We start from the raw sequence: 17,635 nt of genomic DNA, 5'->3' as shown, positions 1-17,635 counted from the left end.
TGGAGCTGTGATGTTTATGTATGTTAATGGCCACCAGGGATGAACGGCTGCAAAAGTTTTATGGAGTTAGCACAGAAGGCTATAAACGGGTTGCTTTGAATATATACAAAAATACAAATGTTTTCCAAGTTTCTACTTGGAAACCACTTCTGGACTTTGGGCTTGAGGTGGGGGTGTAGAAATGCAACTTCGGTTTTGGGTATTGCCAATTAGAATAGGTTTGTGGTTGTAGAAATGGCTAAGTTTATAGTATTAGGTAAAAGTGCAAAAGTTGAGGTTGGATGTTTTTATCTGGTTTTACTGCATCTTAGTCGCTCTTCTCGGCACTTTTTCCAAAGTCTCCACTTCTTTTTTGCAACGTGGGGACCAGAACTGGATGCAGGATTCCAGGTGTGGCCTTACTAAGGCTTTACAAAGCGGTGCGAAGACTCCACCTGATTCTGATTCTCTGCCTTTGTTTATACAACCAAACATTGTGTCAGCTTTTTCAGCCGCTGCCGTAAAACAGCTGTTTCATGTTGACGGGATCGTCCACAAGGACTCCGAGATCCCTCTCATGGTGCCGGTTGTTGAGCCAGCTTTCGCCTAATCCAGGGGTGTCCACAAGTCTTAAAGTTCCCAAGTTTGGACACCCCTGGCCTAATCTGTACTTGTCCCTTTGGTGTTTTTGATTTTGGCTTTCGATTTTTGGTGCTTGAGAAAAGGAAAGCAGGAAGGAGATTCCCTCCCTCCTCAAAAAGGGAACGGTGGAAGTGATGCCCCACTTCTCTTCACGTAGCAGGGAAGAGAACAAAACACAATAAGAGAGTGGGAAGGGATCCTTGAGGTCTTCTAGTCCAACCCCCAGCTTGAGCAGGGGGCTCTATACCATTCCAGGTGAGTAGCTGTCCAACCTCTTCTTAAAAAGCCTCCAGTAATAGAATGTCACAACACTGAGCTTTCCCCAGGGTTGCGTCCTCCCCTGTGCGTTTTCCCTCCACTTAAGGCTGTTCAGAAAAGCTCATTTTCAGGGAGGAAGGCCCTTCGGTTGCTTTCCTGGGCAAAACTGCAAACCTAGGCCTGTCTTCTTTGCATCCGCCCCCAATTTTTAGAATGTGTCAGCTGTCTTCCCCCCCGGAGAGAGGACCAATGTACACAAAGACGTAAAAAATGTGGATATTGGAACCATCTGCAGACTTCCATTGAAAGGTAACTATGAAGGGGTTTTCTTAGCCGTGGACTGAGGCCGAAGTGAAGAGCAGCGGAACAGAATTGCCTCCAGAAGTTGTGAATGCCCCAACACTGGAAGTCTTTAAGAAGATGTTGGATAACCATTTGTCTGAAACGGTATAGGGTTTCCTGCCTAGGCAGGGGGTTGGACTAGAAGACCTCCAAGATCCCTTCCAACTCTGCTATTGTATGGTATTGTATTGTATTGTATTATAGCAACAGAGGGATAGATCAACACACCACCTAAAAAAGATGTGGAGACTCTAGAAAGAGTGCAGAGAAGAGCAACAAAGATGATTAGGGGACTGGAGACTAAAACATATGAAGAACGGTTGCAGGAACTGGGTATGTCTAGTTTAATAGAGAGAAGGACCAGGGGAGACATGATAGCAGTCTTCCAATATCTCAGGGGCTGCCACAAAGAGGAGGGACTCAAGCCATTCCCCAAAGCACCTGAGGGTAGAACAAGAAGCAATGGGTGGAAACTAATCAAGGAGAGAAGCAACTTAGAACTGAGGAGAAATTTCCTGACAGTGAGAACAATGAGCCAGTGGAACTGCTTGCCACCAGACATTGTGGGGGCTCCATCACTGGAGACTTTTAAGAAGAGACTGGACAGCTACTCGTCTGGGATGGTAGAAGGCAAGGTATGGTTAACATTTCTGGACTGAGTGCCCAAAGCCCATGTGTGCAAATCTGCACATGTATATCTAAACCCCCAAAATGCAATGTGAGCGTGGCCCCCGCACATGCACACATTCCTCCCTCGCATGTGCCCTGCCCCACCCGCCACGTGCACGCACAGCAGAGACCCAAAGACCAGCTGGCCGGAGGGAGGCGAGCACGCATGCGCGATGGAGCTGAACGGGGGGCAACGGCTTGCATGCCCACAGAGGGTCCACCTGTGGCACAATAGGTTCGCCATCCCGGGTATAGGATTTCCTGCTGAAACAGGAGGTTGGACTAGAAGATCTCCTGGGTCCCTTCCAGTGCAGTGGTTCTAGGAGATTCAATGGCGTTGCCTTGCAAGCTTCCTTTGTGCAGCAACGACGGGTTGGCAAAAGAGTCACACGGAGGGATCATTAATCTGAGATTCCCCCACAAGAGGAGGGGGGCTTCTCCATTGTGCCCAAGGAGCAAAGGCCGAATTATGCAAAACCAGGAGGGGGAGCACATTTCCCCCCAATTGCATAATGGGCTCCGTCCGGCTTTCTTCTTTCTTGGCCCCGGGGGTCGTTTCTCTGAACTACTCAAAATTTCCGCTACCGGTTCTCCAGAACCTGCTGGATTTCACCCCTCACCTACTGCCAACCGTTACAAAAGGGCTGGCTTTGGGACTACAACTCCCTTCATCCCCTGCTGCTGCCCCAATGGGTTGGAGCTGCCAGGCTCGGCTTCTGCAAGACAAACCATCCATTGTGGTTGGTTGATTTCCGAGCTGGCCATCATCCCAACAAGCCACCTGCCTCTCTGGTTCCTCTCTGGCTTCTCCCAGGATGCTGCGTCAAAGTGGGGAAAGGCTCAGCTGCCTTAAGAGAGAGATGGAATCAAGACCACGTGAAGGGTTAATACTACTTCATAAATGCCTTGGTGAGGCCACACTTGGAATCCTGCTTTCAGTTCTGGTCGCCACGATGTAAAAAAGATGTGGAGACTCTAGAAAGAGTGCAGAGAAGAGCAACAAAGATGATTAGGGGACGGGAGACTAAAACATATGAAGAACGGTTGCAGGAACTGGATATGTCTAGCTTAAGAGAAAGAAGGACCAGGGGAGACACGATAGCAGTGTTCCAATATCTCAGGGGTTGCCACAAAGAAGAGGGAGTCAAACTATTCTCCAAGGCACCTGTGGGCAGAACAAGAAGCAATGGGTGGAAACTAATCAAGGAGAGAAGCAACCTGGAATTGAGGAGAAACTTCCTGACAGTGAGAACAATTAATCAGTGGAACAGAATTTGCCTCCAGAGGTTGTGGGTGCTTCATCAATGGAGGTTTTGAAGAAGAGACTGGACAACCATTTGCCTGGAATGGTGAAAGGATCTCCTGCTTGAGCAGGGGGCCGGACTAGAGGACCTCCAAGGTCCCTTCCAATTCTTCTGTTATACGGACATTATTCTATTGTGGGGCAGAGACAGACAGACTTAGTTGAGGCCAAGCAGGCAGGACAGGACCCATATCTAGGCACTTGCTGTTCCCCTTTCATTTCGCCCGGCTCCCTCTGCACTTCGTAACTGCCCCGTCCAGGAGGGCAAAGGGCGTTCAGGTCCCCGGTGGGAGCAAGGACATGCAAAACAGACCCCTTCCCCCCACTTTTATTTCCAGCCTGAGCAAAGCTTTTGGCTTGGCAATGAGTCCGGCAACTTTTTGTGAGGCCGTTGACACAGTAATGCAGTAAAAGTTTATACAATACACACAGACACACACATCAGTGGTGCCCAAGAGCGACTCCGAGAACAGACGGAGTGAGCAATGGCTGATATTTACAGCTGGAGCCCCATCCTAGAGAGAGAGAAAGAGAGAGAGGGGGGTGAAAGCAGAGAGAGAAGGAGGGAGGGAGGGAGGGAGAGAGGAAGGGAGGGAAAGAGAAGGAAAGAGAAAGGGAGGGAGAGGGGGAGATGCAGGGGAAGAGAGAGGGTGGAAGGGAGAGAGGGAGGGAGAAGAGAGGGTGGGAGGGAGGGAGAGAGGGAGGGAGGAAGGGAAAGAGAGGGAGAGAGAAAGAGAGAGAGGAAGAGGGGGAGAGGAACGGTGGAAGGGAAAGAGAGAGAGGGAGAGAGAAAGGGAGGGAGAGAGGGAGTGTAGAAGGGAAAGAGGGGGAGAGAGAAATAGAGGGAAGAAGAGGGGAGAGAAGAGAGGGTGGAAGGGGAAGAGAGGGGGAGAGAGAAAGAGAGGGAGGGAGAGGAAGAGAGAGAGGGAGGGAGGGAATGTGGAAGGGAAGGAGAAGGGGGAGAGAGAAAGGGAGGGAGGGAGGTGGGAGAGAGGAAGGGTGGAAGGGAGAGAGAGAGGGGGAAAAAGAGGGATTGAGAGGAAAAGAGGGAGGGGGAAAAGGAGGGAGGGAGAGGGAGATCCCGTTTTGCAACCTTCTGACAAGTGAAGTCTATGGAGAAACCAGATTCACTTAACAGCCAGGTAACTAATTTAACACCTGCAGTGATTCACTTAACGAAACGGGCAAGAATGGTCGTAAAAGGGGCCAAAACTCTTTCAACAAAATGTCTCACTTAGCAACATAAATTCTGGGCTCCATTGTTGGTCGTAAGTCAGAAACTATCTGAATTCTGGACTCAATGGCCTTCCAACCAGCTAAAATTACACGGGAATTGTAAGTTCCAAAGAATTATCGTAGAATAGCAGATGCTTTTTAAAGAACGCAGATTTCAAAAAACCAAAACATTTTTCCCCTTTTGTAATCACAAACCCTTTGTTATAAATAGCCAGCCAGCAGTTTTCCAGAGAAAAAACCCATCCTTCCGAGAAAACAAACCAGAAAATTGAGTATATATTATATTTTATAAATAAAACTTATAAAGCCTCAGTAAGGTCACTCCTGGAATAATTGCATCCAGTTTTGGTCATCACATTGCAAAAAAAAATGTTGAGACTTTGGGGAAAAAGTGGAGAGAAGAGAAACTAAGCTGATTAAAAAAACAACAACGAAGGATGGTTGCAGGATTCACATCTGGCCACTCTGGAGAAAAGAAGGACTTGGGGGAATATGATAGCAGCCTTCCAGTATTTGAGGGGCTGCCCCAAAGAAGAGGGGGGGGGTCAACTTATTTTTCCAAAGCCCCTGAAGGCAGGACAAGAAGCAATGGGTGGAAACTAATCAAGGAGAGAAGCAACCTGGAATTAAGGGGAGACTTCCTAATAGTGAGGACAATCAACCATTGGAACAGCTGGCCACCAGAGGCTGTAGGGACTTCATCATGGCAGGTTTTAAAGAAGAGACTGGAGAACCATTTGTCTGAAATGACACAGGTTCCCTTGTTTGAGCAGAGGGGGGGTGGGGGGGTGGACTAGAAGACCTCCAAGGTCCCTTCCACCTCGATTCTATTCTAAATTCCAAAGACAATTTTTTTTCTCCGAAGCACCAGAAGGCAGGACAAGGAGCAACTGAGGCAAACAGGGCCATCTTAGTAGCATTATGGGCCCCAGCAACTACTCACAGGAATAAAAATGCAAATGGTCGATAAAATTAAACCTATATTTATTTTATTGGCATGCTAGTAATAACGTAAAAATGCAGTAAAATGGAATAAATATGTTGCTGTATTTATATGATGCAAGGTGCATTGAAGGGTTAGCATGGGGCCCCTATGCTTGTGGGGCCCATGGGCAAATGCCCCGTGCATTAAGGCAGCCCATGGAAACTAGTGAAGGAGAGAAGCAACTTGGAACTAAGAAGAAGTTTCCTGACATTGAGGACAATTAACCAGTGGAACAGCTTGCCACCAGAAGTTGTAAGTGCTTCGATGGCGTAGTGGTTAGAGTGCAGTCCTGCAGGCGACTTCTGCTGCCTGCCAGCTGACTGCAATTTGGCAGATCGAATCTCACCAGGCTCAAAGTTGACTCAGCCTTCCGTCCTTCCGAGGTGGGTCAAATGAGGAGCCAGATTGTTGGGGGCAAGAGGCTGACTCTGTCAACCACTTAGAGAGGGCTGTAAAGCAGTGTAAAGCGGTATATAAGTCTAAGCGCTATTGCTTAATCACTGGAGGGTTTAAGAAGTCATTAGACGGCCACCTGTCTGAAGTGGTATAGTGCCTCCTGCTTGGGTAGGGGGCCAGACTAGAAGACCTCTAAGGTCCCTTCAAGCTCTATTTTGATTGATAGTGACTGGGTTCTCATAATTTGGGGGGGGGAGAGAGATGCTAAGCTCCAGCGCCTCTATCCTCGAAACTCTTTAACAACAACAACAACACACACACAAACACACAAATTTAGCCTAAGCCTGCGGTTTCGCGCGCATGTGTGTTTAATCTTGCGAAACTATGCGGGCAACGTCATTCCTGCTCTTGCAAGTCTCAGTCTGGAATACCGGGATTGTGTGTGTGTGTGTGTGCGTGTGTGTATTTCGAGTTCATTAGTTAATTAATAGAAATTCCGGAGGGATTTGCGGGAGGGAATCTTCGCTGGAACAGATTCCCCAGCCCCTTTGGAGAGCAGAGAAACCGGGAGAGCGCACGGGCGATCGCTCCCCCTACTAACCACCACCACCCCGATCCAAAGGGGCTGTGCTGGTTCTGCCTGCCCCCCAGCCCCCGCCCCAAATTTCCCAGGAAAGGACAGGAAGAGGCGAGGGGGGAAATGCCACCGTCAAATTTTTGCAACTTCTGCAAAACTTTTTTTATTTCGGACGAGGAGAAGAGCGGCGCGCGTGGAAGCGGCCAGACCTGGGGGGTGGGGGAGGCGCAGCCCCTTCCCCACGTCTCGGGACCCTTTTGTCATCTGTCCAGCTGGGACTTCACCCGGGAGGGTCTGAAGTCCCGGGAGCACCCCACCCATCCTAGACAACGTCCCCACCGATCAGTTCACACACACACCCCTCCCCAATCTTGGCTTGGCCCCACACCCACGCTGCGGGGCCCGATCCAAAGGCAAGCCGGACCAGAGAATCAACCGCTCCATTTGGACCCCCGGGCAGCGGCGGGGGTCCCACTCCCAGAGCTGCGGCAGACCCTCCGAACCGACCACGACCCCCGCCCGTTTGCTTGCTTGCTTCCCTCGAGCCCGAAGCAAGAGCGCAGCCCTTACCTTCTCCCACCGGCGGCGGCGGCTGCTCCGAGGCGCGCCCTCCGCCCGGGCGGACCCGGAGCGCGTAGGATCGCTTCCCGCCAGGCGCGCTAGCCAGGCTCACGCCTAAGCGGGGGGCGTCATGGCTTGGCGGGCGGGCCGCCTTCAGATGTCCCCCCCGGCGGGGGACCCGGTCCCGGCGCTCAGCCGCCGTCGCCTCCGCCGTCGCCGCGCGGGATCCAAAGCGGCTCGGATCCCGGGCATCTTCTCCTAGAGGAGCTCCGCAGGTGGGCGGGTGGGTTTCTCCCTCCGGCGATAGACGGGGGGGGGACTCCGAGCTGGGAACACCCCTCCCCTCCGGCGGGCTTTGCGCGGCTCGGCTCTGGATAGTCCCTTGCGCGCTTCTCTTGCCGGCGCTGGGAAAAAGAGCGAGGCGGCGGAGGAAGCTTCGGCGCGATCCTTGCAGGCGGCGTCGGGCAGGGTCCGCTGCCAGCCGAGATGCGACGTGGGGGGGGGAGGCTGGGGGGGGCTGTTTGAAGGCCCCTCCTCCGTCCCACCGCTGGGCTGCGGGTGTCGGGTTTCGCCCGAGCGGAGGCTCCGGGCAGCGCCCTGCGAGGAGGGTTGTTGGGGGGGAGGTTGTCCCAGGACGCCCCTTCCCACCCCCACCCACCCGCCTAGACTTCTTCTGGCCCTTCGCAGCCTCCGCAAAGGTCTCCGGGCAGGGGGCGGGGGTCGAGATCCGATTCGCAGGGTCTCCGAGGTGTCGCAGCCTGAAACCCATCCACCCCCATTCCCAATACCACCCAGCCCGCAAAAGCGCCGCGAACCAAAGCGAGGGCTGGTCTCCTTTCGTCCGGAATCGCCGGGCTGGGCTAGATGATCTCTGGCGTTCCCTCCCGCCCCGTACTGCTGTATTACGGACGCCGCCTTTGATTCCGCTACGTCTCCGGGCTCTGCCGGCAGTGGGGCCGGAGCAGTTCCAGGGAATGGAGGCTGGACAGAAGGGACCCTCGCCCCCATCCCAAGGGACGGCTTGTGGGGAAGTGGGGGACGGGTGATAAAGTGAAGGGCTTAGGCAGCTGCTGTGCCTTCTAAATGTATCCACACGCCTTTCCTGGCAATGCGGAGAACAGAGTTGGAAGGATCCTTGGAGGTCATCTAGTCCAACCCCCTGTGCTCAGTCAGGAGACCTTATAGTATTTCACACACTCCTCTGCTGGCAACAGAATCCCTTATGCCACCAGGCTCGAAATTTTGCCCTTGGGCAACCCAGAACCAAGCCGCCTACGTAGTTCACAAAATTATCTGCTACAACATCCTACCTGTCAACGACTACTTCAGCTTCAACCACAATAATACACAGACAAACAATAGATACAAACTCAAGGTAAACCGCTCCAAACTCAATTGCAGGAAATACGACTTCAGCCACAGAGCGGTCAACGCCTGGAATGCTCTACCTGACTCCGTTACTACATCCTCAAACCCCCATAACTTTAACCTAAGACTCTCTACTGTCGACCTCACCCCATTCCTAAGAGGTCCGTGCATAAGTGCAGCAAAGTGCCTTCCTACCCTCCCCATTTATTCCTCCCCATCTCCTGTGTTCTTATTCATGTTTATTCTTATTCCTATTATCTTTTGCATGAGTGACAAAATAAATACGTAAATAAGTAAGTAAGTAAGTGACTCTCCAGGCTCTTCTTAAAATCCTCCAGTGATAGAGCACCCACAACTTCTGGTGGCAAGTCGTTCCACTGGTTAATAGTTTTCACCGTCAGGAAATTCCTCCTTAGTTCCAGGTTGCTTCTCTCCTTGATTAATTTCCATCCGTTGCTTCTTGTCCTGCCTTCAGGTGCCTTGGAGAATAATTTGACCCCTTCTCCTTTGGGGCAGCCCTCAAATACTGGAAGGCTGCTATCATGTTACACCCCCCCCCCAATTCCTCTTTTCTCTGGAGTGGCCCAGCCCACAACCTGCAACTTTTCTTCCTATTCTTTTTCTCTCCAGCCCCTTCCTCGTCTTAGTTGCTCTTCTTTGCAAATTGCAAGATATTTTCATGTTGCATTGAAAAAAATGGCACTTGGGGTGTGCACAGATTTTCTTTCTTTCAGAAGAAGAAGGGAAAGGGGAGGAGGAAAAGCAAACCTACATCAGTGACAATAATTGGGGAGTGGGCAGCAAACCTCTCCCCCTTTGCTTACCAGCCTGTGCTGTCTGGAGCAAACCGGAGGCCTTCAGCTCTTATCCAGGGTTATAATGCTAAATTAATCTTGGATGAGGACATAGATGGTTTCTAACTTTTCTGTGGAAAAGTGGGTGGCCACATGAAGATGACTAATTTGATTTGACTTGATTTGATTTATTGGATTTATATGCCGCCCTGAGTCCAAAGGATTCAGGGTGGCATATAAACCAATGTGTGTGGTGGCAAAGTCGCAGCAGGCTAAAAGTGCCACTGATAAAGATGCAGGAGCTGTGAGGCCTACAGAGATGGAATGGAATGGAATGGAATGGAATGGAATGGAATGGAATAGAATGGAATGGAATGGAATGGAATGGAATGGAATGGAATAGAATAGAATAGAATAGAATAGAATAGAATAGAATAGAATGACAGAGTTGGAAGGGCCCTTGGAGGTCTTCTAGTCCACCTCGCCCTGCCCCAAGCAGGTGACCTTATCCCATTCTGGACTAACTCTTGGTCCTCTCTCTTTTTTAAAAAAATAGAACAGAATAGAATAGAATAATAAAGAAAGAATAGAATAGAATAATAAAGAAAGAATAGAATAATAAAGAATAGAATAGAAAAATAGAGAAGGAATAGAATAGAATAATAAAGACTAGAATAGAATAATAAAGAATAGAATAATAAAGAATAGAATAATAAAGAAAAAATAGAATAATAAAGAATAGAATAATAAAGAATAGAATAGAATAGAATAGAATAGAATAGAATAGAATAGAATAGAATAGAATAGAATAGAATAGAATAGAATAGAATAGAATAGAATGACGGAGTTGGAAGGGACCTTCTAGTCCACCTCGCCCTGCCCAGTGGTGGGTTCCTCCCGGATCGCACCGGATCGCGCGCGCTCCCTTTCAGCGCTCCACCTGGCTTGCGCGCTCCCTTTCAGCGCTCCACCTGGCTTGCGCGCTCCCTTTCAGCGCTCCACCTGGCTTGCGCGCTCCCTTTCAGCGCTCCACCTGGCTCTCGCGCTCCCTTCCGGCGCTGAAACCGGAAGTACAGTTTTGCCCGGCCCTGGCGAAGCAACGACGCCTGTCTGCGCTCCACCAGCTCGGCTGGGAACGGAGATGTTTCCTCAGCGGAGCGGAGCGCCTGAAAAGTCTGGGAGGGAGGGAGGAGCTTCCGGTAATGGCGATCGCCTCCTGAGCTCCGGGAGACGCCGCGGAGCTCCAGCGGGGCAATGGGTGCTGTTTCCGGCCCTCGTTCCATCGGAGGGCCGAGAGTCGGACTTGTAGACCACCCAGGCTGGTTTTGGATGTATTTTGGTCCGCCAGGGTGGTCGCGGTGGTCGAGGGGAGGCCACAGAAGATCGGCGTAAGGCAGGAAGAGGCAGGAAGAGGTTGGGGAGTGCGAGAAGGGAGGAATGGCGGCGGCGCAGCAGCGTTCGGCGTTTGGCGTGCGTGCTGGCAGATGAGACAGAGGAGGCAGAGGAGACAAGTGGAGACGACAGAGCGGCCGGCAGAGAGGCGAGACAGCCGATTTGGAAAGGCTGAAAGAAGACCTGCTTGTATTTTTACTTGTAAAATGCCTCTGCCAAGGGCCTTGCAGAGGCTTTTCACCGAGGCTTCGTATCATCCTCTGTCGGCTCCTGGTGACTCCTGGAGGCCGGCACTGTTGGGAAGACGCAGGAAGACCAACGCACGGAATTTAGGAACGCTGGGTGAGCACTGGGTGAGCCTGGACTACTGGACCCTTCAGGTGGGAGCCAGGACAGAATGGGAGAAGATGGTGGTTATGGTGGTTGTGGGGCTTGGATCATCTGAGGCCTCTGGGAGATCTGGTCAAGAGCCATGGACCGGGCCTATGACCATGGAGAGGCTGGAAGGCTGCCTGGGAGTATGGCTATCTGGATACCTGGGCCAAGACTGCCCCCCCACCCACCAAGGACCCTGAACCTCTGTTCCTGAGCTTATCCCCACCTAGGACCATCTAAGACTACGGAGGGTTTTCACTAACCTTATAGTCAGGGCTATCACCCATTTTTCTATCATTTTTACCATTATCGTCGCACCCGTCTAATCCCATTATTTGGACATTTGCTCCCCCCCACTCTTTACTGAAGAATTATCTAGGACAATGCCTCTCACCTCCCACATTGATTTATGGGACTAATGCCTTCAACCTTCCCCCCATACTGACTTATTCTTACCACCTACAGCACCTTAACCCCTATTGGAACTTTGATAATAACTTACTCGAGGCTAGATTTGCTCCGCCTGCGGGAGGCCCCTCTCTCGCAGGTTTGGCCCTTGGCTCTTTCAAGGGCCCGCCTCGAGGACGGGTTCGTGGACCCCGAGAGGTGCAGGAACCGGAAGCTAAGGGGATTTTTAGTAAAATGTTTTTTATCTTTTTTAGGGGGTTCCAGGGTGGGGGGGAGGGCTATTCAGACCGGGAGGAGAGCCAGCGCCGGACAAATAGGTGAGTCCAGGAAGGACGGGGATGCGGTGGAGGGGGGGAATATAAAGGTCACTAAAGCAGAGGGTTGCCCTATTACAACGGTCGCGGGGAGGAGGGGATGCGAGGACAGGATAAGATCTCAAGGTCGGTTGGGAGACCGTGGCTGTTGGTTACGCCCGGTCACTTGTACCAACCCCTGCAGTCTAGGTGGACAGGTCATACAGAGCCAGGGCCTGCGGCTGATGCTTTGTAACGCAAGGTCTGTCACCAACAAGGCCCCCCTCATTAATGAGTTGATCTCAGAGGGGGAGCTAGACCTTGCAGGGATAACGGAGACCTGGCTGGGCCACGAGGGTGGTTTACCCCTCGTGGAAATGTGCCCACCGGGTTTCCGTGCATTCCATCAGCCTCGGGCCCTGGGTAAGGGTGGAGGGGTGGCGGTGGTTATGCGGGAATGTTTAGAGCCGAGGGAGTTCACTGTCCCTCAGATACCCGGGTGTGAGTCCCTTGGTGTGAACTGGGGCCCAGGGAGGCAGTGGGGCTTGCTGATTGTATACTTGGCTCCTCGCTATGCATCAGCAGCCCTGCCCGAGCTCCTCGAGCTAATCTCAGCGACGGCAGTTGAGACTCCCAGACTTTTGGTCATGGGGGACTTCAACTTGCCGTCGATGGGAGCGGCTTCCGAGGTGGCCCGGGAGTTCATGGCTTCCATGACGGCCATGGACCTGACCCAATTAGTGCAGGGCCCCACTCACGAAGGGGGCCACACACTGGACCTCATTTTTGTATCTGAACAGTGGACGAGTGATCTGGGAATAGGGGATTTAGTCATCACGCCCCTGTCATGGTCAGACCACTCATCCCTCCGGCTGGACTTCCCTGGCGCTATCCCCCACCGCGAGGAGGCGGAACCAGACTCTATAAACTGGTACCGCCCCAGGCACCTGATGGAATCTGATAGATTCCAGACGGAGCTTGGGCCAATTCCTGTAGCCTTGTCCCGCTCCCGCTCCGAGGACCTAGTGACTGCCTGGAATAGGGCGACGACTGGGGCCTTGGACCGGGTTGCGCCTTTGCGACCTCTCCTGCGGCATCGACCCACCCGGGCTCCTTGGTTCACTGAGGAGCTTAGGGTGATGAAGCGCCACAGGAGACGTCTAGAGAGCAGGTGGAGGTCCTCACGCTCCGAATCTGACCGAACACAGGTAAGAGCCTATTTGCGGACTTACCTTGTGGCAATAAGAGCGGCCAAACGTAGACATTGTGCTGCTCTTATTGCGTCCGCGGATAACCGCCCTGCCGCCCTGTTTAGGGTGACTCGCTCCCTTTTATCGCAGAGGGCGCGGGAGACACCCTTACAGGGTAGAGCAGAGGAGTTTGGGGAATATCTTCAGGACAAAATCGATCAGATCCGGAGCGGGTGGACCTCCGTCAGTGGACCAGACGAGCCGCCAACAGCGAGTCTTGAGAGACCATTCTGGGAGGAGTTTGACTCTGTTGCCCCCGAGGATTTGGACAGGTTGCGTGGACGGCTGCGACCCACCACTTGTTTAACGGACCCGTGCCCCTCCTGGCTGGTACTGGCAGCCTGGGAGGTGACACGAGGCTGGCTCCTGGGCCTGGTGAGCGCATCATTGGGTGAGGGATACTTACCAACCGCCTTGAAAGAGGCGGTGGTGAGACCCTTGCTCAAGAGGCCTTCGCTCGACCCAATGGAGCTAGCTAACTATCGTCCAGTCTCCAACCTCCCCTTCATGGCGAAGGTTGTTGAGAATGTGGTGGCGCAGCAGCTCCCACGACACCTAGACGAATCCGATTATCTAGACCCACGCCAGTCCGGCTTCCGACCCGGGCACAGCACCGAGACAGCCTTGGTCGCGTTGGTCGATGACCTCTGGAGGGCCAGAGATAGGGGTTGCTCCTCTATCCTGGTCCTATTAGACCTCTCGGCGGCTTTTGATACCATCGACCATGGTATCCTATTGCGCCGGTTGGAGGGGATGGGAGTCGGAGGCACCGTTTTGCGGTGGTTCGGCTCCTACCTCTCCGACCGGAAGCAATGTGTGTTGACAGGGGGACAGAGGTCGTCCCTGAGGCCACTCACTTGTGGGGTGCCACAGGGGTCGGTCCTCTCGCCTCTCCTGTTCAACGCATATGTGAAGCCGCTGGGTGAGATCATCCGTGGTTTGGGGGTTGAGTACCATCTCTACGCTGATGATACTCAGCTGTATATTTCAACCCCAAACCACCCCAACGAGGCTGTCGAAGTGATGTCCCGGTGTTTGGAAGCCGTCGGGGTCTGGATGGGGGACAACAGACTCAAACTCAACCCCTCCAAGACCGAGTGGCTGTGGTTGCCGGCACCTCGGTTCAGCCAGCTGACTCCATCGCTGGCCATAGGGGGCGAACAGTTGTCCCCTGTGGAGCGGGCGCGCAATTTGGGTGTCCTCCTTGATGCCCGGCTGTCAATGGAGGACTATGTGGCAGCCGTGGCAAGGGGGGCATTCCACCAGGTTCGCCTGGTGCGCCAATTGCGCCCCCTACTGGACCGGAGTGCCCTGCGCACGGTCACTCATGCGCTGGTGACGTCTCGCCTGGACTACTGCAATGCCCTCTACATGGGGCTTCCCTTGGGACGCATCCGGAGACTGCAGCTAGTTCAGAACGCAGCCGCGCGGGTTATTATGGGAAGTACCCGTTACTCCCACGTAACACCTCTCCTGCGCGAGCTGCACTGGCTACCTGTGGCCTTCCGGGTGCGTTTCAAGGTATTGATCACCATCTTTAAAGCGCTCCATGGCAGAGGACCTAGTTATCTGCAGGATCGCATCCTACCACACACGTCCCTGCGACCTATCCGCTCACACAGGGAGGGGCTCCTCCTGGTGCCGTCTGCTAGGCAATGTCAGCGGGCGACACCTAGGAGTAGATCCTTCTCTGTGATGGGCCCAACCCTCTGGAATGACCTCCCCCCAGACATTCGAACTACCACCGACCTCCGTTCCTTCCGGCAAAAGTTAAAGACTCACCTATTTCAATCAGCTGGCCTGGCACTCTCTTAGTTTTACCTCCCGGGATTTATTTATTTTAATTGGGTTTGGGGTTTTAATAGGCTTTTAACGTATTATATTTATTATTCTATTACAGTCTCACAACCTCCTTCACCTACGTATTTAATTTAATTGTTTTATGTATGTATTTTACAACGTATTTTAGTGACTGTACACCGCCCCGAGTCCTCTCCGGGAGAGGGGGCGGTCTATAAGTGTGAATAATAAAATAAATAAATAAATAAAGAAATAGAACAGAATAGAATAGAATAATGAAGAATATAATAATAAAGAAAGAATATAATATAATAATAAAGAATAGAATAGAATAGGAATAGAATAACGGAGTTGGAAGGGACCTTGGAGGTCTTCTAGTCCAACCCCCTGCTCAGGCCGGAAACCCTCCACCACTTCAGACAAATGGCTATCCAACATCTTCTTAAAGACTTCCAGCGTTGGAGCATTCACGACTTCTGGAGGCAACTTCTGTTCCACTGGTTAGGAGGTGCCAGCCTGCGCCCAGCATCAGGAATGCCAGCTGATGTGTTTGGGCAGGGGAGGATTATTTGCAGTCGCTTCCAGGACTTTCCTTGTTTCCTGAGAAAAAGTTCGGCATCTTTTCCAAGGAACACGCTTTATTGTTAGAGTCGAGGGATTGGCATTGCCCGGTGGGTGTGGATAGGCAGAAGGGTGGCACCCCACGCCGTTGCCACCAACACCCCTTTCTGACTCAGTCTGTGGGCTCTTTTTATGGCTGCGGCGTGGCGCCCGCCTGCTAATCTGGAAGCTTCCAATGCAGGCCTCCCAGATCACCCACAAAACTGGACTTTCAACTTTGCGCACGCCAGGTGTGTGCCAAGGGCTATGCTTTGGTGGTGCCGGAGATCAGCTGGGTGTGTGCGAAGGATCCCGGAGGCTTATTAAGGACTTTTAGCCCCGCCTTATAGCAATAGCAACACTTATCCACGGCTTCATAGCCCATTCTAAGCAGTTGACGGATTCAGCCTACTGACAACCAACGGTCTGGGTCCTCATTTTAATGACCTCGGAAGGATGAAAGGCTGAGTCAACCTTGAGCCAGTCAGGATCAGAATCGGAACAGAGTTGGAAGGGACCCTTGGAGGTCTTCTAGTCCAGCCCCCTGCTCAAGCAGGAGACCCTATACCATTTCAGACAAGTGATTGTTCAGTCTCTTCTTAAAAACCTCCAGTGATGACACAGCTACAACATCTGGTGGCAAGTTGTTCCATTGGCTAATTGTCCTCACTGTTAGGAAGTTTCTCCTCAGTTCTAAGTTGCTTCTCTCCTTGATTAGTTTCCACCCATTGCTTCTTGTTCTACCCTCAGGTGCCTTGGATAATAGTTTGACTCCCTCTTCTTTGGGGCAGCCCCTGAGATATTGGAATAATGCTATCATGTCTCCCCTAGTCCTTCTTTCTCTTAAGCTAAACATACCCAGTTCCTGCAACCGTTCTTCATATGTTTCAGTCTCCAGTCCCCTAATCCTCTTTGTTGCTCTTCTCTGCACTCTTTCCAGAGTCTCCACATCTTTTCTACATCGTGGCGACCAGAACTGAATGCAGTATTCCAAGTGTGGCCTCACCAAGGGTTTATAATGCAGTACTAAGAATTTGGTTTGGGTCCTCATTTTACTAAGCAGTTTACAGAGTCAGCCTCTGGCCCCCAACAATCTGGGTCCTCGTTTTACCAACCTTGGAAGGACAGAAGGCTGAGTCAACCTTGAGCCGGTCAGGATCGAACTTGCTGATAGTCGGCAGAGTTAGCCTGCGATACTGCATTCTGAGCACTATGTCACCATGGCCCTTCCTTCCTTCCTTCCTTCCTTCCTTCCTTCCTTCCTTCCTTCCTTCCTTCCTTCCTTCTTTCCTTCTTTCTCACTTAGACTTATATACCACTTCATAGTGTTTAACAGCCCTCTCTAAGCAGTTTACAGGGTCAGCCTCTTGCTCCTTCCTTCCTTCCTTCTTTCCTTCTTTTCTTCCTTCCTTCCTTCCTTCCTTCCTTCCCACTTAGCTCTTAGACTTATATACCACTTTCTTAGTGCTTTTACAGCCCTCTCTGAGCAATGTACAGTCAGCCTATTGTCCCCCAACAATCTGGGTCCTCATTTAACCCACCTCAGAAGGATGGAAGGAGGACTCAACCTTGAACTGGTCAGGGTCGAACTGCAGGCAGTGAGCAGTGAGTTCGACTGCAATGCTGCATTCTGACCACTGGGGCACCCTGGCTTTTACGGACCCTGGTTGCTCCCAGAGACCCTTCGCAGCTGCCACCTGCCTTTGACTCATCCGCCTTAAAACAGATTCCGACTTGCTGATGGGGCCTCTTCCCCCCACAGGCAAAGGTGGGGAGTGAAGGGTGGGACAGGACAGGCATGTGTGGGGAGGGTGGGGGGGTGGGGGGGTGTCAGCACACTTGTAAGGCCTGGCTCTCTGCACATGCCCAGATGCCCTCTGGCACAAATCCTTGAGATGCCAGCCCCTTTCTCCCACAAGTAAAACATCTCTCTCCTTTAAGGAGTAAAAGGGAGGCAGGCAAAGGTTGAGATTTGGTGCAGGGAGGTAGACTGCTCCTCCCAATGAAGGCTCCACGGACCCATCGGGGAATGGGTCTCAGCTTGCAGAGGGATCGGCTGTCCCCGTCCTCGAGCTCACCTTCGGGCAAAGGGAAGTGAGAAAAAGCCGGTGGGGTTTTCCCCATCGGCTCTTCCGTCAAATTTCTGTTTCTAGGCAGGTAAAGGAAAAACCGCTTTGAGCTGTGAGAACTGGATTCAAACTTCCTGGTTTGTTTGTTTGTTTGAATTGCGGGAGGTCCCAGAGAGGCAACCCATTAATTAAATCTGCTGCTTAATCTGCTGTGGCAAAAACCCAACAGCCGATCACAGGAATTATAAGCCCCCCCCCCTTGCATAACTCTCCACCCCGCTGCAATCAATGGGGGTTAGAAGTCTGCGGCTCCTGAACCTCTAAACCCGGCTTAGCCA

The 17,635-nt window shown here is 52.1% G+C and overlaps 1 protein-coding gene across 1 annotated transcript in view; it reads right to left on the bottom strand.

Annotated features, from left to right (window-relative positions):
- NRTN (neurturin) overlaps positions 1-6,998 on the bottom strand; it is a 56,467-nt gene extending 49,469 nt beyond the window's left edge. The window contains exon 1 of the mRNA XM_081939933.1: positions 6,958-6,998. The gene's annotated coding sequence lies outside the window, so the exon portion shown is untranslated. The remainder of the gene's footprint in view (positions 1-6,957) is intronic.
- Positions 6,999-17,635: the final 10,637 nt, after the last annotated feature.

Source organism: Natrix helvetica (genome assembly GCF_964273705.1).
Source record: "Natrix helvetica genome assembly, chromosome: 1".
In the NCBI taxonomy this organism is placed as follows: domain Eukaryota; kingdom Metazoa; phylum Chordata; class Lepidosauria; order Squamata; family Natricidae; genus Natrix; species Natrix helvetica.
The sequence above is the reverse complement of the archived record's forward strand: the minus strand, read 5'-3'. Positions and strand labels throughout refer to the sequence as shown.